Consider the following 23,880-nt stretch of genomic DNA (forward strand, 5'->3'; position numbering starts at 1 on the left):
TGTAAAGATGAAATGAGGCTTAAAAACAGAATATATGTTAAAAATTCGGAATTGCTGAATAAAATGTCATTTGGTTTTGATGGCCTTCCATGAGTATTGGTTGAGCAAATACTTTCCTTATTTAACCTTGGATTTACTGTCAGGCCTCTGTTATTTCTATTAATACGTTTACAGTATGATCCATTAGTGATGTATATCACATTGTCATACAAGTGCATTAAGTGTAATATGTCAGAATTAAGGCAATCTGTCTCAGTGTGCTTCCTGTCATCACCTCCATCCAATTCAAACCCCATCACCTCTCCTCCAGATCACTGGCCTCCTTAGGAGTTTTTCCAACATGTGTTTCATCAGACTAAAATTGATCCACATTGCCAAAAATTAATGAAATTAAGTACCAGTTCCTTATTCTGGCATTCCAAGTCTTCCAAATATGTCCCCAAAATACCTTTCCAGCATTATTCCTCAGAAAATCTCTAGATATTACCTATACCCTAATGAAATTCATCATTTTGCTTTTCCTAAGATGTGTTCTGCATCATTTGCTCCTTGCCTGAGCTGTCTGCTCCACTTGAAAACCTTTGCACCAATCCAATCATTCTTTAAGACAAGTTTCAAACTCGCAAAAAATAAAATGAAGCATGTCAATAATGAAAGCACAGTGCATAGAAAGTCACAAGAACTTATGTGATGTGCCAGGCAAGACCACAACTTACAGACACCTATAGAACTGGAAAGATAATGTCAGCCTCTGTTATAGCAGAAGTTTGCATCGTTCCTGGCATAAGAATTTTGGAAAAACTCCTCACCCTTGGAACATTACTATACTGAACAAGTAGACAGTACCCAAAAATCTGTCAACTATGACAATAGCGAGCTGTCTTTTATGTACAGTTCTCATCACATAAGCTCAACCTAAATGGTGCCAAAACAATCCATCATTTTGTTTTATTTGGTATTTTAATGCAAAACAGGTCTCCCAAAAATCTATCCAAAAGTTGTATTTTCCAGACCTTTAACAAAGAAACTTCTTAGTTGTTTTGTTTTGTTTTGATTTCTTCTGAAACATTGGTAAAGCAATTGCAAGCACATATTATCTTGTGTTTTTTATCTGCACGGGGACTTTTTAAAAAATTTAAAACCTTCTAGTTTCATAAAGTTTGGGCAAAGGATCCATAGGCAAGAAAAAGAAAAGTTAAATTAGATTTTAAACCATCTGTTACTCGCAAAGAAATCGCCATATATTGCCCAAGACAGATTTATTTCAGAAAGCTTTCATTGGCGCTAACCATTTAAAAGTATGCAAGCTCCGAGTGGTGAAGTCAATGTGTAAAGTACAAGGCCATAAAAGTAACCCTCAAACAGAGGCTACATGAGGAAGGGCCATCCTCTGAGATTAAGTAGCCAAAAATCCACACAAGATGGTTGGAATGAGTGATCCAAGGCTGAGCCACTCAACTGCTGAGGAAGCAAAAGGAGTCCCAGCAAGGACTACTACAATTTCATGTCCATAAAACTTGCCAGGAGTGACAAGACAACAACCGCAGCCTTTCTCAGAAAAATAAATAATCTTTTTTTTCCCTTCTTAGGGTAGCTATGACATACCAAATATTGACAGGCTCTGGTTAGAAAGATGATTTCCCAAAAGCAAGCCATCCTGTGATGTGATATGCAGATAATCTGCCACCAACATTAAGGGGTCTCACCCTACATCATCATGGAAGATCACCCAGTGCATACTGACTACCTGTTACGTACAGTGCCTTACAAAGATTAAGGCAAGACAAGGCAAAGAAGTCAAGCTTTATTCAGCACCTCGTACCAGGTACGCAGCCCCAAGTATGCTCACACCGACCTCACTCAGTGCCCATGAAACCCTTGAGTTAGGTATTATTATTCATATGTCTACAGATGAAGAAACTGAAGTCAGAGCCATTAAGCAGTTTGCCAGGTCACAGACACAAATTACGGTCATAAATGTCACAGTTTGAACCTGGGCCTCTCTGCCCCAAAGTGCGTGCCCCCTGCAGGGTATCCGAAAAGCCCAACTTATTCCCTCAAGGAATGTGTCATCTGGTGACTCTGGAAGCTTTGAGAATCATAACATGTAAGGTGTATTAGAATGAAACAGTTTGGTGGTGAAATGATATAAGCAGAAGAATGGTATCTTAAATATAATGGAAGGAGAAAAAGAAAAAAGAAGGAAATTAGTAGTGTTTTGCTGACACTGTCCAACAAAGAGAGTGGCCCTCTCAAACATCACCCAGGGCTAATTAAAATAGATGGCCTACTTGGCAAGTAATTCTTTTTAGTGGAGAAAAATGATTCTAGAAAGTAGCATAGCTGGAAGAAAATAGACTTTTAAAACAATCCATTGAAATTTATTCAAACCACATTCACTGTGTTTCTAAGTCACATCCTCAAAGAGGAATGCCCTGGCCAGCAAACCCAAACATCTAATTCATCAAAAAGTTAGATTTTGCATTGTAAATTCATAAATTGGCCTGTTAAAAAAGTAATGTCCGATTCTTTAAAAATTATAAAAGACTCATGCTCCTGCTCCATCATCTCTGGATGAAGTAATAAAATCAAATATCCAATTCTATTCAATACTGACCCTCACCAAGGCTCAGGACTATAGCTGCCTCCACCAGACAAAGGGCCAGCATTGACTTTCATGCTTCCCTTAGCATTTTCAAGGTACTCCATGGAATCTAATTCTCCTCCTGGTTACAGGAACACCCAAAAGGAAAAAAATCATTTTCTACTTAATATCTTAAGAAACCTGAGAAATACATATGCTTTGCAACACTCTCAGTGAGGGAATAAGTACTAGGAGATCTTAAGGTTGTGATTTATTTTTTTTAAGTTTATTCATTTATTTGTTTAGTAATCTCTATACTCAACATGGTCCTCGAACTCACAACCCTGAAATCAAGAGTTGCATGCTCCTCCAACTGAGCCAGTCAGACTCCCAGGTTGTGATTTAAATCAGTATATTCTAATTTTCTTTTCCAATAGAGTACATTTATCTGTCTGTAGCACTTTTATGTAATTGCAATTCCCTCTTAGTTTCACACTGGTAAGAGCTTGGATCCATTAATGCTAAGGATGGCTGCTGACTATATCTTTAAATTACAGAGGTTGAACCATATGACGTAGCCATTAGTTAACCATTTTTACATATAAAAAGAACAATTTCATAGATACCAATGAACGAACAAGTGAATATAATGAAAAATTCCAAGTTTCTGGTGTGCTAAGGCATCTCTAAGCAGAACCTTTCCTTCCTCTAGGGGCTTTCAGTGTTTCTCTACAAGCTGCCTCTAGGTGCCTTTCAACCCCACAGACATCACATGTCAATCCCCTAACTGCCATGGGAAGTTTTGTTTCGGAGAAACCATAAAGCAGAAAAATCCAGGCTTCTTTCAGGGGATAATGCCAAAACCATAGGAAATAATGAGGAAAAAAAAATGGGACCTTTTAACTTGTGAAGGCAATAAAAACGTGTTCCAAAGTGTAAACAGTTTAAGACACTATAATACCTGCTCCTCTACCTCAGCAAAGAAGTTTGTTCCATCTCTGCTGAAGAAAATCTCTGTGAAGACATTATAGGTGATTTAGCTCCCAAACTAGTTTGGTCCTGTATGATCTGCACCCAATTGTCTTTATGGACTTCCATAAAGTGAAAGCTTCAAAGACGCTTCACCTAGGTCCCCAGGCTGGGCTGGCACTGGGGCCAATGAAAGCAATCCCTGATCCCTTAATTCGCAGGGCTGAGGCGGCTCCCCAGTCTCCCCTTTCTGCTGCCCCTCCCCGCCTTGCTGGGAAGTGTAAATGGAAGGATTTGGTTTGATCCCCCAGGAGGCAGAGTACAAAAACACCGTATGAAAATAAAGTATACAGGATAACATGCTCACTCTCTGGGGGTGTCAATGTTTACAGTGCACACTTGCTGCAGATCCTGCTCTTCCTCTTCGGGCCAGCATCCAATGGTCCTGATTAAGGTCACCTAGGCCTTCTTTTCTCAATCGCACAGAAACAACTCATCTTGACAAGGGTATACATGTGGGGATGCGAGTGTACGTAGACAGACATGCTCAGGAGAACGTGTGCGAGTAATCCTTTTTCTCTAGACCACACCCATTCTGGCCAGGATCATGATGGTTTAGTTACTGTTCATAGAAAAGACAACAACAAAGAAGGTAAGAGGTCTGGTCTTTCTCCAAATGAAGGAATGATCATCAGTGACCACTAACATCACAAAAGGTATACAATAGTTATTGGTCTTAATCTTTTGAGTTATTCTTGCTTTAAAAAATATATATTGATAATGACAATCTAGACTGAATTAGACCAATCTCTAAATCTACCAATTTGTAGAAAACAGAAAGGGACAAAGGAACAAAAAATAGAGTGCACAGGTCCAGCTCTATATAAGTGTAGATTTGATGGTGAAAGCATTTGGAAGTTCTTTTTAACCTCTGGACAAACAAAATGCCCAGCACTTGGCTCCATCTAAAACATCTCTGCCATGTGGGCATTTCCTCACTGCCTCTAGAGGTATCTCACATTTGGGAAGACTTAAAGCCACCCCTGTATTTCTTCTTCTTGTTAAGCAAAAGCCTGCCTCTCTTTGTGCCAGGCATGTCATAGGGAGTGTGGTTAGTCTGGCAATTGCACTTCCCAGAATTCCCTTCCCCCTAAGATTTTGGGTTAGAGTTGCCAGAGGATGATCATGGGCAAGATTTCGAGAGGCAGAGTGAAGTCTTCAGCAAGATGTGGTGGCAGAAAGACATAGAAGAGCCTAGAAGGTCCCTGGTGATCTCACTCTCCTCTACTACACATTTAGCGTTTCTTCCCAGTTGTGAGCCCCATTGGCCAACAGTGTCCCACAACCAGTCACTCAGTCACACATCTTCTGCAGCTATCCAGAGGCAACAGCTTCCCAAAGACAGTCCACCAGCTCTCCCTTTACAGTCCCGCTTCAGCAGATCCATGGGCTTGTCTTCTCAGATCTCCCGGCAAGCTCTGACTTGCCCAGCTTGGTCACTGCTTCACTCATTTCTTAAAGGAATGACTCCTTCTCTGATCCTCCAACTCCCTTTTCTGGACCTTTCCTTCCCCTGATCCTCCCACAATTGTGTAAAGTTTAATTCCTATAATAAATACCTCAGCCCACACTCAAACTGGCACCGCTTCCTGGTGGAAGCCTGTATGATACAGCTTTATCATCTGCTGGACCTGGTTCTGCTTCCCAGAGCCTTCCACGATTGACTATTCTAATCCTGCTACAGGAGAGCCTGCTGATGTCTGGAGGGTTGCCATGATTTTTCACTGCAGACCTCATTCCTTCTGGCTATTATACCTAGCACCTCAGTGTTTCTGCTGGGACACAGTTTCAACCCCTCTCACTTCAGGTCACTCCCCTAAGAAGACTGCATGAGGCATTTAATCAGTGTCTTTTGTTTAATTGGAACTCCTTTATTCCAGCTTCTTGAATCATTATTCCTGGTGCTTTATTCTACACATTCAGTGTTTCTTCCATTTAGTCACATCTGACTAGTATGCTTTCATGTCTTTACTTAAACCCACTGATCCACAGGAAGGGATCAAGGACAAAGTGTTGCTGATACAGTTTTCTCTTAAGAAGTCTCTTTTGGATATGACTCTCAAGTCCAAGTTTTCATATGACCTGAGGTAAATCAATACCTGATCTAGGAGACTTGGTCACATCAGATAGTACAAAGGTTAAACAGAGATATGCCACAGTGGCTTTAAATCTAGAAGAATAGTGCATCATTGAAAATAGGGACAGTTAGCACCTGGATGGCTCAGTGGTTGAGTGTCTGTCTTTGGCCCAGCTTGTGATCCTGGGTCTTGGGATCGAGTCCCACCTCAGGCTCCCCACAAGAAAGCCAGCTTCTCCCTCTGCCTCTGTCTCTGCCTCTCTCTGTGCATCCCTTATGAATAAATAAATAAAATCTTAAAAAAAAATAGGGACAGATGGGGCACTTGGGTGGTTCAGTTAGTTAAGCCTCTGACTCTTGATTTCTGCTCAGGTCATGATCTTCAGATCCTGGGATCAAGCCCCATGACCAGCTCTGTACATAGTGGGGAGTCTGCTTAAGGATTCTCTCTCACCTTCCGCCCCTCCCCCCACCACAAGCTCACACATACACACATGCACTCTCTAACAAATAAATCTTAAAAGAAACAAAAACAAAAACAAAAACAAAAACAAAAAAAACAGGGCAGCCCAGGTGGCTCAGTGGTTTAGTGCCACCTCTGGCCCAGGGCCTGATCCTGGAGACCGGGGATCGAGTCCCATGTCAGGCTCCCTGCATGGAGCCTGCTTCTCCCTCTGCCTGCGTCTCTGCCTCTCTCTCTCTCCTCTCTGTGCATTCTCATGAATAAATAAATAAAATCTTTAAAAAAAAAATTACTTACAGAGGAGGAGGAGACAGCAATGGACACCTGACTTCTCTGAATACACGTTGTTTTACATGACTTTAAAACAAAATTAAGGGACGCCTGGGTGGCTCAGCAGTTGAGCATCTGCCTTCAGCTCAGGTCATGATCCTGGAGCTCCAGGATGGAGTCCCATATTGGGCTCCCCGCACAGAGCCTGCTTCTCCTTCTGCCTGTGTCTCTGCCTCTCTCTCTGTGTCTCTCATGAATAAATAAATGAAATCTCTAAAAATAATAAAATAAAAAATAATGATAAAAATAAAATAATAAAATAAAACAAAATAAAATAAAATAAAATTTAAGATATGTACAACTCTAAAGCAAAATGAAACAAATTTAACTACCTAGGAAGTTGGTAGATTGTACAGAGCTGGCTTCTACTGACTAAAAGTCAATAGTTTTACAACCCTAGGGATATATACTCTAAAGATGAAAAGGTGGAAAATAAATTTAAACTATTTTTGATAATCATGCTTTAATAATAATTTATATTGTTATTCTGATTTATATATAAATTTATAAAGACAAAACAAATAAGGATCAGTAAGAACCCATTATTTAGTTTCTCTTTAAAAAAGAAATAAAAAGAGGAAAGAGAAAAGGTGGGAAGGGGAGAGAGGAAGAAATAAGGGAGGGAGAGAGGGAACCATCAATTCAATAGCAATAAGCACCCCTCACATCCAGGTTGTAGTCTCCAAACAATACCATTTCCCATAGAAGAATGTCGGTTTCTTGAAAAAAATGCCCAGTTCTAGGTTTAGGGATAGAAATACACAAGATGAACCTAGAACATTTTGTCATACCAGCAAATAAGAAAGCTATTGATAATGATTGAAGGACTCATAAGCCAAACATGAAGAGGCTCCCACTGGCCAAAATAGGACAATTTGAGCATTGATAAGAAAATGCATGAAATAAAGAGGAAATATGTTTAAGCATCCATAAGTTCATTATAATACTTTCAGCAAATGAAATAACCAAGTCTGGCTGATGTTAAGAAACCAACCCATTGAAACTAATTTAAAAAAAAAAAAAAAAAGGGTTAGAGGTGGTTGTGAATATAGCATCTATCTGGCCTTCCCTATGCAAATTATACAACATGATAATCAAATAGTTGGTATACGGATAGTATCCTGGCAAGTAAACTAATAAGAAATAATAGAATTAGAATATCATAAATCTAGACAATGGTTTTCAAAGCTGCCAATGTCAAAAAAAAAAAAAAAAAGACCACAGGCACTATGTTCACCTTATTAAAAAAAAAAAGTGTATTTTTTAAGCCATTATTTGTTTAGCAATACTTACTGAAATATTTATGGATGATATGATAGGACTTCTATGCTTTCTTAAAAGTAATCTAGGAAGGGGGCTGAGACTGATATGTAGGCAGAGATACATGTGGAACAAAATTGGCGATAACTTCATGATTGTTGTAGCTGGGAGATGGTAAAGGGAGTTTCCATTATTCTCTCTACTTCTGGAATGTTTGAAATTTTCAATAAAAAGATTTTGTTAATTGATGTTTTGAAGCCAAATTCCCAGTGTTTGAATCCCAATTCAACTACTTAATAGCAACGTAATCTTTGGCAAACTAGAGCAAGGTGTGTAATCTCTCTGCAACTTGGCTTCCCTATCTGTAAAATAGGAACCACACAAACGTTGCCATCTCAATGGGTTGTTGGGAGAATTAAATGAGGCAATATGTGTAAAGTACCTAGAATAATTCTTGATATACAGTAAATGCTTAAATGGGCCCACAAAACTGGATGAAGCCTTGGCTTAGAGCTTCTGGGTCTTCAAACCCTTAAGATTGGCTCATGAGAAATTATTATTCTTTACTCTTAGTGAGGAATATAACATAAATGCAACAATCTCCTTACTCCTCACACAGTAGCTAAGTTGACAACAAAGATTGACTAATCTTTCTCGTTTTCACTATTCTGATACTCCATCTGGTGCTCCCAAAACAGAGGCTTAACACCACATCTTTATGTCAACTCCCCAAGGGACTGCTCTCTCTTCTCTCCCATGGGCTACCTCTAGGGCCAGCCCAGAAGTCCTCCCTGAGACCTCTAGTGGTAGTGTAGTTCCGGAGAAAATGGAGTGGAGTCAAAACCCCTGGATCTTCATTTGTCTGTGCCCCTGAATAGCTGTCACACCTTGGAATAATGGCTTGATCTTTCCAGAATTTGAGTAACAAAATACTGCCATCATCTTTGGAACTCTTGTCTTAAAATTCCCTTTGGAAACTATTAGAAAATTCTTTTGAGCACCTCTTTCTTGCTAATAGCAAGTCTCCAGCCTTTGGGGGTAAAATCATAATCATATACAGACAAGATCATTTGAATGAGGTAGACAATAAAGCTGTCTTTGGCTTAAAAACCAGACGTAACTATTAAATTTCTTTTAGGAATTATACACTGACTTTTTAAAAATCCCCCTCCCCCACTCTCAGAAAGGCAGGGACAGAATTCTCAGATTAAAGATAAATAGCTTCTTCACGTCTGCCTTAAAAAACATTCCTGGGGCGGGGGGGTGTTTGCTAATTATTTCTTTAAACCAAATTCATTTCTTTTAAACCTCGTCTTAAACAGAATCATAGTCATAACATCTACAAAGTACTTGGGTGTGTGAGTTTTATCTTTTGTGCAGATTTAGTCATAGAGGTAAGTTTGCAGACAAAAATCATCAAATTCATTTTTCAGTTAAACAACTTAAAGAAACTCAATACGCACAGGAACCAGATCAGTTGTGTTTCATCCTCTGTAAAATGGGGCTAACAGCAATGTGTCTGCCTCATAGGGTTGTCTTAAGGATTAAATGAGTAAATATATGTTAGGTATTTGGACAAACTAGCTCATAATAAAATCTAGAAGTCTTTAGCTACTAACACCCTTATTAACAGTTAAGGTTCCAGTTTTCGAAAATTGCATGTCTCTCATTTAGTTTCGTTTTTCATTCATCCCACTTATCACAAACTCCGATTCCTATCCCTGAACACATACATATATCTGAGGATTTGAAAGGCTCTTCAAGTTGCTTTCCACGTTTGAGTGGACATTTTGATCTACATAGACAAGCTTATATGGAAATAAATTACACCTATCGTTCAGCAAAAATTGACTGCATGCCAATTATACCCAAGTCGATGCACTAGGAACTGTGGAAATACAAGAAAGGAAAAGGCACCAGCCTCATCACGAGGAGTTTCCCAGTTGAAGAGAAAAATGACATATGAGGTTGGATGACTGCCTAAGGAAGTACACCCTGAGTGCTAAGTGATCAGGCTAGTGAAGGTAATGACAAGACAGACCCAGTGTAAGATCAGGGCAGAGATGTCCCTGGGCACCAGAATACATCAAAATTATTTCCAGGAAGATAGGCTTGAGACATGGCTGAGACATTGGGTAGGATTCAGAAGAGAGCAAAACAGGAGAAGGGCATGAACGAAGGAAGGAGAGATTTTGACACTGATGAGAGCAGAAACCCGTATAAATAAATAGTGGAAGAGAAAGTTAGCAAAGACATCGGATGCTGCAACAGTCTTGAGAATTTCAACTTTTATAAGTGACACAAAGGTAATAGGGTTTTTGAACAAAGCTTTGATATGAGGAAAGTGGAATTTTAAGAAGATTTCTAGCTTTGGGGTCCATAGAGCCTGCTATGGATGAAGTATTTGCAGATATGGGCATTTGTGATTCCCTTCGCTCCCTTTTTCAAGAATTTTGTGGTCCATTTGCCTGTGTTTACAACACCTTTGGTTCACATAATCCCTCAGATTTGAGTTCACCTTTTCAAAAGAGGAGAAGATGGAGGTAGCAGGCATGTAATTTGCCAAAAACTAAATCCATCTTGTACTCAGACCACGTGGCCAAGTGATCCTTAAAATTGAGTACCCATAGCTCCTCAGGCTCTGAAGCCTCTAGAAGAGACACATCCAACCAAATGCTGTCTCTCTTCCTTCCTAGAGAGTTACAGAAATAAAGAAATACTGCTTTATTTCTTTTTCCCTTACAGTAAAAATATTTTTTCTGATTATACAAACAATATTTTTTCTGATTATATAAACAAGACATGATTGTTATCAAAAATTCAAATATATCCAAGTATAAAGGAAGAAATTATCTGAAGTCCCTGAGACAACCACCATTAATATTTAGAGTCACTTTTTAAGCACTTCATCACGTGCACATTCATACGCGCATGTATTCCGTAATTTTAATCATGGTATTGGTAATGCCTTGGTAATGTGAATATCTTATTACTTAGACATTTTGTTTTCTTTCAGCTTTCCCTTCTCCTCTTTCCCACACCCTAATCCTGCTCTTCCCACACCCAGCTTTATATACCTAGTATATATATTCCGTAATTTTATGCTTTTATAAGCATATTAAACATATATAGGAATTTTATTATTGTTAGATTTATAAACATAGTATCCATTACACATACTTCTTTGTATCATAATTTGTCCACTAAACAGTGCATGGTGGAACTTCCTCCAAGTTAAGTGATATCTAATTCACTTTCTTTAATAGTTCATGAAATAAGAATAATTCATATTTATGGAGTACTTCCTAGGTACCAGGGACTGTTCCCATGTAAGTTGCCTGTGTTACTTCTCACAAAAACCTTACAAGATTGGTATTGCTGTTGTCCTCATTTTATTTTATTTTTTTATTTATTTTTGTTGTTGTTGTTGTCCTCATTTCATTCATAAGAAAACTGAGTCATAGAAACAACACCTTTCCCAAGGCTCTTCATGATACATTTAAGATCTACATAGCGATTAAAGCCCAGGCAGCCTGATGGTACAGCTATGCCATTAACTTTTTTTTTTTTTTAAGATTTTATTTATTTATTCATGAGAGACACAGAGAGAGAGGCAGAGATACAGGCAGAGGGAGAAGCAGGCTCCATGCAGGGAGCCTGATGTGGGACTGGATCCTGGGATTCCAGGGTCACACCCTGGGCTGAAGGCGGCGCTAAACTGCTGAGCCACTGGGGCTGCCCTAGATAGTTTTTTTTTTAATATGATACAGATCTCCAAGCGTGAGACTGCTGGGTTGAAGGATACGTTGTCATTCTCTTTAAATTTTAATACATGTTGCTGCTTCGCTTCCCAAAAGGTATACTTTCAATAATTCTTATTTCTGCCAATAGTGCAGATTTTATTAATTTTTTTAAAGATTCATTTATTCATGAGAGAGGCAGAGACACAGGCAGAGGGAGAAGCAGTCTCCATGCAGGGAGCCCGACGCGGGACTAGATCCAGGATCTTCAGGATCTCACCCTGGGCTGAAGGCGGCACTCAACCGCTGAGCCACCCGGGCTGCCCAATAATGCAGCTTTTAAAAATAAACTTTTCTTATCTTCCTTTTTAACTCACTAGAAGAACTTTAAAAATGTTTTCTTTCTCTGCTAACTATATTGAGCTATTTCAAATTCAGACTATATAAATGTCTATCAGTTGTAAACATCAAAAATTATATCACCTTGGGTATTGTTTAAACATATATAAATTAATCCAATGGAATTGATAATCTGCATCTCAACATGCAAAGGAAACATGCGCATGTTGGTGAGGTGGGTGTAGATAGAGACTATCTTGCCTACTAGCGTTCTTAATACAGATAGCAGAAGAGTTAACATTTTTAGGAAAGAGTTAAACACAACCGAGTTTTTAAAGATCACAAGAAAGCAGGCCTAACAGACTGAAAAGAGACTTCTATTAAGAAAAATCTTGATTAACATTAAAAAGCAATCCTTGAGGGGCTGAGGTATTTTCAGGAGTAGCAATCAAAAGAATACCACTAAATCTACCATCCATAGCACATGGAGCTGGACTTTGCCCCCCACCCCCACATCCCTGTTCCTTATTTATAGGCCTGCCTAGTTATCACAAGTGCTGGGGACCATCATTATTTAGAGGACTCATACATATGCAACAGGTATTTCATGGGAGAAAATGCAACTGAGTAATTCCCAACCACCCTAAGATCCAGAAAGGAGGAGAACCTGTCTTACTGGCTCTCTCACGAGTCCCAGGACCCCTTCTACCGTTCCAAGGAAAAGTGGGCAGCACTCAGATACTGCAAAGCGCCCCGCCAAATCAGAGCGCTACCCAGATCTAACCTCTCACTTTAAAGGACTGCACACTTTATGTGTGCAGGAAAGCAGGGTTTTATTTTAACCATGTTTCACAAGCAAAAGCAATGGAAAGAATTCCACGCCTAATCTTTTTTTTTTTTCCTTCCCTTGAAATTTGATCATATTCCTAACTTTAGCCATACTGCCCGGTTTCCTTTCCTTAATGGAGTGAAATTTATGTCTGTGATTAGAGAATTGGCTTGGGAAAACCATTTGAGTTTTATATGTTTTAACAATAATAGATATGAGAACCCTGGAAGAAAACCAGTGTGTTTTGGATGTTAATTCAGACATCATAATGACTTGCTATTTCAATCCACGGTTAGTAGGTAATGGTGGTATTAGACATATTTGGGGGGGGGGGGAAGAGTTGAGTCGAAAGTTTTCACAAGGATAGCATAGTGATAAATTTAAAATTACAGCCTAGATGTGTAGCTTTCCGGCTGAGATGTCTGGGATTATTTTGAAAATAAAGAATAAGGTGACATGCGTTTAAAGAGTGGCTTTTCTGGAAGAGCATTTACTACATGCATGACCCTTGAACTCTAACATTCATAGACACGGGGAAAAAAGGGATCAGATGTTCCTTGCTTTCTACAATAGATGTGTTCCTTAACTGAACTACATTTTTCAGTGTATCAGGGAGACCCAGTATAAATGAGATGAAGTGATCAGCCCTTGAGGGGAGAAGGAGGAAATCCAAGAAATGCCCTTCACCCAACCACAAACAGGCCCCACAAACAGGCCACATCCTCCCGGTGGAGGATGAGGAGGGAGGCACTGCAGGAGCTCCGTCCTCACAGCTGCACAAATCCGGATGGCGGTACCCTTAGAGCAAGTTACATAACATTTCTGAACATCATCTGCAAAATGGGGTGTTATCAGTACCTCACTTCAGAGGGTGTTGGGAGAATTAAATGAGATAATGTCTGTAAAACAGTGAAGACACTCATTACGTTTTAGTTCCTTCCTCCTTCCCACCCAGTTGTTATGCTGGCTTCGGAATAATTGAATTGGAAGAAAGGATTCCAAAAGAAAAGAGGAGGCGGGTATGGGGGTGGAAAGGAAGAGCTGCTTGGGAGTGGTCTGTACTTAATTGGCAGAACAACCTCAATTAAAGAACCTAAGAAACACCACCCATACCTGACGCATAACCTATAGCCAACCTTCTCTTGCAGTGAGGAATTCTTGTGCAATACGAGTAATTGCCTCCTAATGCATTTAATTTCTAAGGTTTTCTAATCAAGGCATTCCCATTTACTTATGTAGCCGTTCCGTAGCTTAGAGATGCTATAAATATACTGTTTATGCCATTCATTTCAATACTGGTCATCTAACTGCCACAGGGCCTCTGACAGTGCTTGTCCCAAAATGAGTAATAAAAATAATTTTAACAGCCTGATAACCTAGGCAATCTTTTCCAGGATATCCCAAGCACAGTGAAAATGAAAAATCAAATCAGGGATGCCTGCCTGGGTGGTTCAGCGGTTGAGCATCTGCCTTTGGCCCAAGGCATGATCCTAGGATCTGGGATCGAATCCCATATCAGGCTCCTTGCAAGGCTCCTGTCTGTGCCTCTCTCTCTCTCACTGTGTCTCTCATGAATAAATAAATAAAAACTCTTTGAAAAAAAAGAAAAAAAAATGAAATCAATGACCCTGGAAGTTTTAAACAAATTCTCAAATTCTTAAAAATCACTGTAGCATGTAACATCCACCGTGGCATGTAGGAAAGCACCTTCGAGAAGCCTAAGGAACTCTTTCAGCTTCTTCATAAGTTAATGAGGATAAAAATAAACGATTACAAATTCTATATACAATGTTTTCTTGGCTAAGAGCTTTCATTTTCTTAGATCGTCACTGGTCATTTCCATCAAACTGACTCCTGTACAGCATTTCCTCACAAGGAACCAAAAGACCACTCGACAGGACTTATGGGCCGTATCACCTGAGATATGTGAAGAACAACAGAATCTCAGTGATGTAGTTGGGCACTTCGTTCCCTGGCAAGAGGCCTGCTTCCACGCACAAGATAAAATTTCAGAGCTTTCGGCCTGACGGAGATACAAATTATACATATTGAGGGCTTTTAGGATGTCTCATGAGTAGATGAAACTGGTGATGTTATCTCCATAAATGCCAAAGGCCTAACATTACAGATAGAGGAGGCACGAAGCGGTTTATCACATGCCCCGATCACTAGCACATGCAGGAACTGAGAGGAAGCAGAACACGTGCTTTAAATCAACTTTAAAGCTAGTGTCTCCTGCAGGTGCCTGTCTTCTTTTAAACAGAGATGTGTCATAGTCAGGTACATGTTGGGAAATCCCTGGCCCTCCTTATGGGAGCTGTTGGATGCTGAGAAAGCGGTCCTTGCTTCACTCAAGAATACATTACCCAATCTCATTACACCACGGTATGAGAAGTCACTGAGCAAGGAGAGTTTCTCAGTTCATCTCTTCTTTGCTCTCCACCTCCCTGAGACTTACCTTCGGAGCCAGCTGGTGCCTGGTCCTATCCGCAATTTGCCACAAGGTTTCTGGGGTTTCTTTAATGGTAACTAAAGACTGCTGAAATGTATTTAAATCGGATTTCGTACCCACATGGCTTTATGCTAGCTTTTCTTAAACGAACACAGAAAAAAAAATCCATTGTAGTAAACTCCCCACTTCCACCGACATCCACTCCATCACACTGCCAGCCCCAAATTGCTTTATTGCAGTGGAATTATGTTATAATGTTAAATTGCTATAATCCAAGTTTCCAAGCTAGAGGAAAAGCAGCACATATAGTCAGTCTCTCTGAGGCGAATTAGCAAATGAAAAGAAGTGCATTGTAGGAGAACTAAGGATGTAAGGAAGGAACTTGGGGGGGGAGAAGAAGGAAGTAACTCCCCTTTGTACATTCCTGGGTTTTTGTCCAGTCTTGTTTTCCTGGATTTCAGGGTGTTGGAGGCAGTGAAAGGATGCTGGAAAGGTGATCGCCACTTGATGCATGTGGCTAAAAACCTCGATGAATTCAACCCTGGCTCCTGCCACTTCTCTCTCCTCTGTCCCCCGCTGCCTTCCATGCTCAGCTGGGTCCTCTGAAGTGGTGAGTGGCTGATACAGGCACTGGAGCAAACCTTTTTGGAAGACAGTTCCTCCTCGTTGCAAATAAGTTGTAATAAAATCAATAAAGCACCACTCCCAGGAGCCTGTACTCCACACAGGAGTTACACTGTTCCACCGAATACTTCTTTGACTTGAGATTCCACTGCGACTGCCCACCCCTTCACTGAGTAAACCATTCATTCAGAATCACGACGATGAATCATGACGTGTTGAGTCCTCTGATAGACACACCACGATGAGACGACGAGGCCCGGGCCCTGCCCTCCACGCTTGGGGCCTTGGTGGCTGAGGGGAAGGAGGGGATGGAGAATCTAACTCCTCTCCGTGGCTCTTTCTCTCCTTTAATCAAGCCCACATGTTCAACACCAGGGAACTAAATGTGGTGAGGAGGGGAGGATTATAAAAATGTTCGCTTTCATCCTACAGATAGGAGAAAACAAGAACATATTGCCATTACTCGACAACTTTATAGCTCCAAACAGCACTAGCGTGCAGTAAATCAACAGAGGGCTTTGCTGGCCGCACGGAATGGGCACCCCACCTTTGCCCTGGAGGGCAGCTCACGCCATTCCAGCCCAGTGCCAGGCTGCCCAGGGCCCTCGACGAGACAAGGAGAAAGGGCCAGGGAAGCCAGGAGGCAGGGAAGGCCCCCTCTGATCTCAGAGCCAACAAAAGCCCTCCAACCCCCAGTCCCTCTGCAGCCTTCCCTCCTGTCTTAAGAAATGACAGAAATCAGGAAATATTACTTCGGCTTGCAGGCTTCTGTCCTGGCCTATCAAACCCACAGAGAAGTCCCAGCAAATTACTGGAAACTGCACTTTGAACCTAGCCTCTGGCAAGGAGCCCAGTCAAACAGAAATGTGAAAGCTCCTTTCCTCTGAGGGGCCCCTGCACCAGGGTGTCCCTATAGACACTCTCGAGCTGATTGCAACAGGTTGGAATGAGGCCCTGAGCCAGGAAAACAAGCCCTGACCAGTAGGATTTCCTACTGCCTGTGTTGTTTCTTAAAAAGGTTTTTTTTGGCTTGTTCTCCGTCATTTTGTTGGACTGGGTTACAGGCTCGGGTCCCATCGAGGAAAAGACTGGCACCATTTTCACAAAATGTCTAATCGTGGTTTAGTTCAAAAACTGCTCCATCAGCCCCACCAGTGAGTACAGTGACGTTGGGGGGCAGGTGGGGGAAGGGGACTGGTCAGGCCAGTTGCTAAGCAAATTCTCTGAACTCCCAGGGAATTGAGAAGTAATTAGCTTGTAAACCCTGCAGATAGTTCCACCTCCAACCAGAGAGACGGTATTTCTCTGCCCACCAGATTTAACTAGGCAGACTTAAAATAAACCAACAACAGGGACTGTCCTAGCAGGAAGAGTCTCTGCAATGCCTGGTCCCATGGCTGTTTCTCCTTCATAAGAGGAAACAATCAAAACCTTGGCCTCTTTCTAGCTCTGTTCTATTTCTAAGAAAACTCAATTTGCACAAGCAAATAAACCGACTCGTTATAAAACTAAGAGGTCAACGAGAGACAGATAAAACTGAAGGTTAGACAGCTGGAGAAACAAGCCTCAATTCCAGCTGTAGGGGGGAGCTCCGCGGAGGAAGCAGTCAACCCCCTGGGATCTAACAGCAACCTGTGAAGCTGAGGGGGTGCACTCAATGGCCACTCCCTGTTGGATCAAACATTCCTCTCTCAAGCACCAAGACGGAGTCCAGTTGCCACCAGATCTGGCCAGCGGTGACCTAATTCCTCTAACGTGCAATTATTCTAACTGCTTTCTCACAATGGGATTTTCTTCCCTATGACATTTGTATTGTTTCATATGCAGAGTGTGAACAGTGCAGTGATCTGTTCTTCAGATAATTTTACAAAGAAAAGTGCCAAAATGGGGTTTTTAAACCCTGCGTTTTTTTCCAGAGATCTTGCACAGGATGGTGGAACTGCTTGTTCCATCTGTAAGCCACAGCTTCCCCCTTCCCTGCCTTCCTGACCTCTGACTGACCCAGCTCTGCAATAATCAACAGTCAACAAGCACCACACAATTCCACCAAAAAGAAAAAAAAAAAATACAATTGGGTAAAGCCTCATTTTAGATCACTCCTAGCTAACCCTGTCATATTCGCGGGAGGGTCCCGTGGCTTTTGCACTTTGACTGATGGTGAATTCTTGCACCTAACTTAGTTTCCCCCTCTGCTACCTCCCAGCGGCCCTAGCAGAAGTATCACAAAAAAAGAACAACAAATCTAGACTTTACATAAAGTCTACAAAGATAGTGTGTACAGGGTAAATCATGGTCTCATCCATGTATTCAATACATGCTTATTACGATTCTAACAAAACAAGTCCTACCATATATATCCCTCCCAGGCTCTGTGGTCTCATCCATAAAATAACCTAGGAGAAAATTACCTAACTCTTGGGGATGTTGTGCCAATTGAGGGCAAGCATGAGCGGTCATATCTAGCATTGAGGAGAGTCCCTGTGAATAGTTGGAATTAGGAGATTCAATGCTAAATAAATAGTCAGAGCTGGAGGGGAGCCTCTGGTGCTTTGAGGAGAGTCAAGTCAGCCAGTGTATGAACTCCCCAAGAGGAAGGACTGAAGATATGACACAGGGTCAGGAACTGAGCTAGGCAGATATTGGGAATTTGAATATTTTGAACTCCAATGTGCAAGAGAATCCCCAGGATTGCCTGACCAGCAAGCAGACCCCTCAGCCACCCCCATCTGACCCCCAGAGGTGCTGATCCAAGAGATCTGGTCCCGCCCCAGGAGATTCTAATGCTGGACATCCACAAATCGCCTACTCAAAAACACCAACTTAGAATGAGAGGAAGAGGAATCAAGAAGGGAAGAGCAGAGAAGCATGCAAGATAGCAAGAGATGGCCCCAAAATGGAAGAGCCAAGATAGTGTAGCAGCACCATAGAATGTAAACAGAAGACAGTTTGCTGGGGCGCCTGGGTGGCTCAGTGGTTGAGCATCTGCCTTGGGCTCAGGTCATGATCCCAGGGTCCCAGGATCGAGTTCCACATTGGCCTTCCCACTCGGAGCCTGCTTATCTCTCTGCTATGTCTCTGCCTCTCTCTGTGTGTCTCTCATGAATAAGGGAATTTAAAAAAATCTTTAAAAAAGAAGAGAGTTTGCTAAAGGTCTGGGGGCAGGGGGGCAGGGCAGGACATGGGAGTACTCTGGCAAGGCCTCGACTTCCTATAAGACAGGTAGGCTCGGGGATCCCTGGGTGGCTCAGCGGGTGTGATCCTGGAGTTCCAGGATCGAATCCCACATCGGGCTCCTTGCATGGAGCCTGCTTCTCCCTCTGCCTGTGTCCCTGCCTCTGTGTCTCTCTCTCTCTCTTCCTCTGTGTCTCTCATGAATAAATGAATAAAATCTTAAAAAAAAAAAAAGGTAGGCTCAATAGAGGGTAGAGTAAAAGATTATTTTTGCTATTTGTTAAAATCCTCAAATTCTATTAAAAAACACAATAAACATGCAAGCATTCTTAAATTTGTATTATGCCAATATGATGTTCAAAAGAAAATATTCTAAAATGTTTGTATTATGCCAATATGATGTTCAAAAGAAAATATTCTAAAATGAAGGTTAATCCCAAGTTCTGCCAGAAAAAGCAGCTTCTTCAGGCAATACAGGTGGTTGGCTGCTTGAAGCCATACAACCAAATCATCAGGATCTGTGTAGAACTAAAATCACTCTATGTATACTAATAACAACAGGTTATTCATTCATAATCATCCACTTCTTCAATTCCTTAATTATATTACTAACCTGAAGTCTGAACATATGTTCTAAGACAAAGAGACACAGAAAGCTAGGACTGAGGTTGCAAAGAAGGCCTCCTTTTCCATTTAGAAATCCAAGGGACCAATGAGCTTCAGTTGGGTCAAATCACAGGAAAGACTAGAGCCATGTGGATGGTGACCAGCTACAAATGAGGGGAAACTTCAGATCACCTGCCTACCAAAGTGCCAGTGACAAAAAGCCTTCCCTGGCCCTATCCCATGACCACCCTTTGGATGATAATAGGAAAAAAAAAAAAATGTTTTCATTGCCCTATAAAGAAGGCAATATTGAGAGCCACAGAATATAATACAAAGGGATGAAAAATAAGAGAGAAAAAGATGTTTAGGAGATCTCATATGTGACTAATAGGATTTCCACAAAGAATCAAAAAAAAAAAAAACAGGAAATAATAATCATGGAAGAAATTATCAAAGAGATAATATGAGAAAACTCCTCATGCTTGAGGGAGGGCCCATTAAGGGAACAACACACTGAATAATAAAAGATTTACAGCAAAGCACTTGGATGTCAAATTGAAAAGCTACTAAGAGCTTCTGGAAAGAGAAAAAAGGTCACAAATAGAGGACTGGTAGTCAGAATTACTATCCTCAACTGCAATATCCTGGGCTAGGTGACAAAGGATCAATGCCTCCAAAATTCTGAAGGAAAAGATGTCCAATCTAGGTTTATATAACTAGGCTTACTAGTCACTACAGGCAAGCTGGGGGAAGACTACTCTTTCTTCTCTCACTGAGCATGTCTTTTTTTTTTTTTTTTTTTTTTTTTTTTTTTGAGCATGTCTTTTTTAAGGCCCCACACTTGGGACTGTCTCAACCTCGGTTGTCTTTAAGGAGCTGCTTTTATCCAGGTAAGATGCGCTTAGGGCTTTCCATGCCACACCCTGTGCTCAGCGGATTTAAATTCTGCTGCCTTGGCTCACAACACCTTGCCTTAACCCTTAGTCTCTTGACCACCTTTACTGTTAACCTCCTTAACTGCTGCCACTCCCCATCCAACTTGGGATCTCAGCTCCACATTTTCATTGTAAGTTTTTCTCCTGGACTCGAGATGTTGGACATGGCTCCTCACATACATCCCTCCTGAATACAGAGGCAGCACCCCTTAGTCTGTGCCACCCTGACAATGAGCCTCAGGCAAGGAAGGTCAAGTGAGGCCAGGTGGAAGCTGAGAGCAAAATGGAAATAAGGAAGTCTGCTGCTAAGAAATGCCTCTGGACCAGAATTGAAGGGTTTTGTATTGTGCCCATATTTGAGCTATCTAGGGTAGAAAAACACATAGGGAATCTGAGCAGAAGCCTTTTAAGAAGTGTGCCTTTATTTGCCTGAAACATTATCCCTGTCATAACTATCAGGATCCTTAAGCCCAATGGTGGGAGAGAACCTCTGTGGCTCTTAGGTTCAGCAGACAAGAGGCAACCCCATTGTCCTACTCCATCAAGAGTAACAGAATGTCCTTAAGTAACAACTTATGAAGCCCAGAAGAGTATCTCAGACATTAGGCCATCCTAGATATGAGGATTTAAAAATTTAGGTAAACTTGATACTGACTTGGAAATATCTGACACAAATTCCCCAAGCTCCAATCCTGGTGTGCCACCAGCACCAGAAACTCAAGGTGTCCAAAATCTCATTCATGACCTCCTTTCCTAAAACTCCTTCTCCTCCAACTTTTTTATTTGAGGCCCTGGCATCACCAGCATCCCTTTCACAGGGTTCCAAAATTGGGCCTTTTCTTTACATCCCCCTACTCCCTCATGCCCAGCCAACAAAATCCCTGTAGGCCCTTGTCTGATTAGTGCCCCTCCTATCCCCTCCCCATCTTTAGTATCAGGTCCTCACTTCCTCTCCCCAGGCCCTACTTTCCCATCTATTGCCACCAAATAAATGAATCCAGGGCAGAATTTGGATCATTTTCTGTAGCAGAGACTACACACCAGCTGCCTCCCAACATCCATCCTCCCTTCTCTCTTAGTATCAGAGGCCTTTCAGCCAGTCACGTTGCTGACTAGAGCAAATTGTACACTTCCCAGCCTCCTCCGAAATGAGGTGTGGCAATGAGACTAAGTTCTGGCCAAAGAGATGTAAAAAACTGGGTCGTGAGGGACTGCTGAGAAGGCTGATGAAAGCAAGCTGACTCAGCTGGGATGCACACCCCGGCAGGGTTCCCCCTTCCTCCTTCTAGCCAGCAAGGCAAGCGTGGCAGGTGGGGTCCGGAAGCCAACTGGGACCCTGAAAGAACTAGGAGGACGAAAGCTTGCTTCACTAGAACAGAAGAGCAGAAAACCAGAAGGGGGCCTGGATCCCTAATGACTGCTTGGAGCCCGTCCTACATTGTCCATCTCCGGAGGCTTTTTATATAGGGAAATACAGTTGCTTCCTCACCCAGTGGCTTGGGCCACTCTTGGTCAGGTCTCCGTTACTCACAGCTGCCTTGCAAATCATAACTGACAACATTTTGCTCTCAAAAACCACTGATGGCTCCCGAATTCCAACTACGCAGTGCCCACGCTCCTTGGCCCAGCATCCATGGCAAGCCCAAATCTGGACTGAAACCTCACTTCTGGCCTTGTCTTCTGCTCCTTTGCTTTGTGCAATTTATAATCCAGCCAAAGGAAACAAATGTGATTCCCAAGAAGCACGGCCATCACCAAGTGCCTTTAAGAGAATTGTAAAGGGGTGCCTGGCTGGCTCAGTCAGCAGAGCATGTGACTCTTGATCTCAGGGTCATGACCCCACATTGGGCACAGAGCCTACTTAAAAAAAAAAAAAAAAAGAATTGTAAAACGTTAGAGCTAACCAACTCAGTGGGCCCCTGGAACAGGGGGTTTATAACAGTTGTTAGCAGTGAATCTCTCTTCCGTTTCTTTTTTTTTTTTCTCTCTCTCTCTCTTCCATTTCTTAAACATCTTATACAAAACTCAGATAACTCCAATATGGAAAAGACAAAAGCACAGCTGCTCTGATTTGAAAACCACCGGCCTGGCCCCAATTTTTATTTAATGTTCCTTAAAGATGAGGAAACCAAGGCCCTATGGGTGAGAATCAGTATGAACTGCCCCAAGGCTGGCTAGTAGCAGGTCCAAAACTAGAACTTAGGTTTTCCTACACCTACACTTCCCAATATTTTTACCAATGAGTGAGGCCAATATTAGTACTCAATAAAATCAAAACCAAGTGTAGCAAACTTCCAGATACCTGTATTTCTAGTGTAGAGAAGAGGGGATTATACTACACAAGGATTTCCAAGACTTCTCAATCCCCATCACCTAGGGATAGAAAATTAAAAACAAAACAAAAATAAAAATAAATCAAAAAAAAATAAAAACAAAACAAAACCAAAAACAGTGGACCCAGGGTTAATTCCCATCAATCTGGCATTTGCCAAACACCAGAATATTTCCTATTCAGACCCATGCCCAAGGGAGCTGCAGTAATTAGCCCAGCATCCGGAGATAAAGGATTATACACCAGGTCAGAGGATGTATCTCCCCATGATCCTCAGAAAACCCTAGTGGCTGGCATTTCAAGTTATTAAAAAACATATATCAAGATGTTGGCTTCTGTGGGAAACCACCTTCCGTTTGGTCCTTTTGCCGTCCTGGGTGGCAAACTGAGTTGAGGATAGTCCACCGTCAGTCCTGCCAGTCCTGCCCTTGGGGTCCCGGAGAAACCCTGCCTGCCCCGGACTAGGTTTCAGAAAGGTCAGCGCTCGGCGTCAGCGGGGGGCAAACGAATCATTAAATGGAGGAGAGGACTTCGAGGCCATCCACATCCAGCCCCACTCGGCTGAGGCCAAGTTCTGCTTCACAGGCTCCCTACAGTTAACCGCTGGGAGCGCGGTTTCCCCTCTCCCTGACGGTGCGGTGCCGCTGCCTCGGGGGTCGGGGGGGTCGCGGCACCGTCAGGACTGGGGTCCAGGGGGCGGGCCCCGAGGAATCAAAGGGCAGCGGTGGCTGACGCGTCCTCGGGGGCGCCCCGGGCAGCCTCCCTGCCCTCGGGACAGAGGGCCGGGCCGTCCCCGCGCCCAGAGCAACCGGGCCCTCGCCGGCCTGCGGCGCGCACAGGTTGGGGCCGGTCCCCCGCGGGCCGCCTCGCGCCTGCGCAGCCTCCCGGCCCCGCCCCGTGTGCCCCGGGGCAAGCGGCCCCACACCCGGCGGGAGGCGAGGACGGTACCGTGGCCGCTGGACGGGCCCTCGCGAGGCGCGAAGGAACGTGGCACGTGCCCGGGCGCGGGAAGTGCTCGCCCGCAGCAGCGATCGTCCGGCCGCCTTACGCCCGCCTCCCACCCCGCCCCCTCCTCGCTGGGCCCCAACCCCTGGGAGCCGGGAGCGCAC

At 42.6% G+C, this 23,880-nt stretch overlaps 2 long non-coding RNA genes across 4 annotated transcripts in view; both read right to left on the reverse strand.

Moving 5' to 3' along the window:
• Nucleotides 1–23,880, reverse strand: part of LOC140611707 (uncharacterized) — a 32,756-nt gene that overhangs the window by 6,243 nt on the left and 2,633 nt on the right. For all 3 annotated transcript variants that reach the window (XR_012012853.1, XR_012012852.1, XR_012012851.1), the window contains one exon: nucleotides 3,921–4,175. This is a non-coding gene — a long non-coding RNA (uncharacterized lncRNA). The remainder of the gene's footprint in view (nucleotides 1–3,920; nucleotides 4,176–23,880) is intronic.
• Nucleotides 15,316–23,591, reverse strand: LOC140611705 (uncharacterized). The gene is made up of 3 exons (XR_012012849.1): nucleotides 23,121–23,591; nucleotides 22,742–22,812; nucleotides 15,316–16,153 (listed from the first exon to the last, which is right to left on the reverse strand). It is a non-coding gene; the product is annotated as an uncharacterized lncRNA (long non-coding RNA).

The sequence above is a fragment of the Canis lupus genome, chromosome 20 (assembly GCF_048164855.1).
Source record: "Canis lupus baileyi chromosome 20, mCanLup2.hap1, whole genome shotgun sequence".
Taxonomy (NCBI): Eukaryota; Metazoa; Chordata; class Mammalia; order Carnivora; family Canidae; genus Canis; species Canis lupus.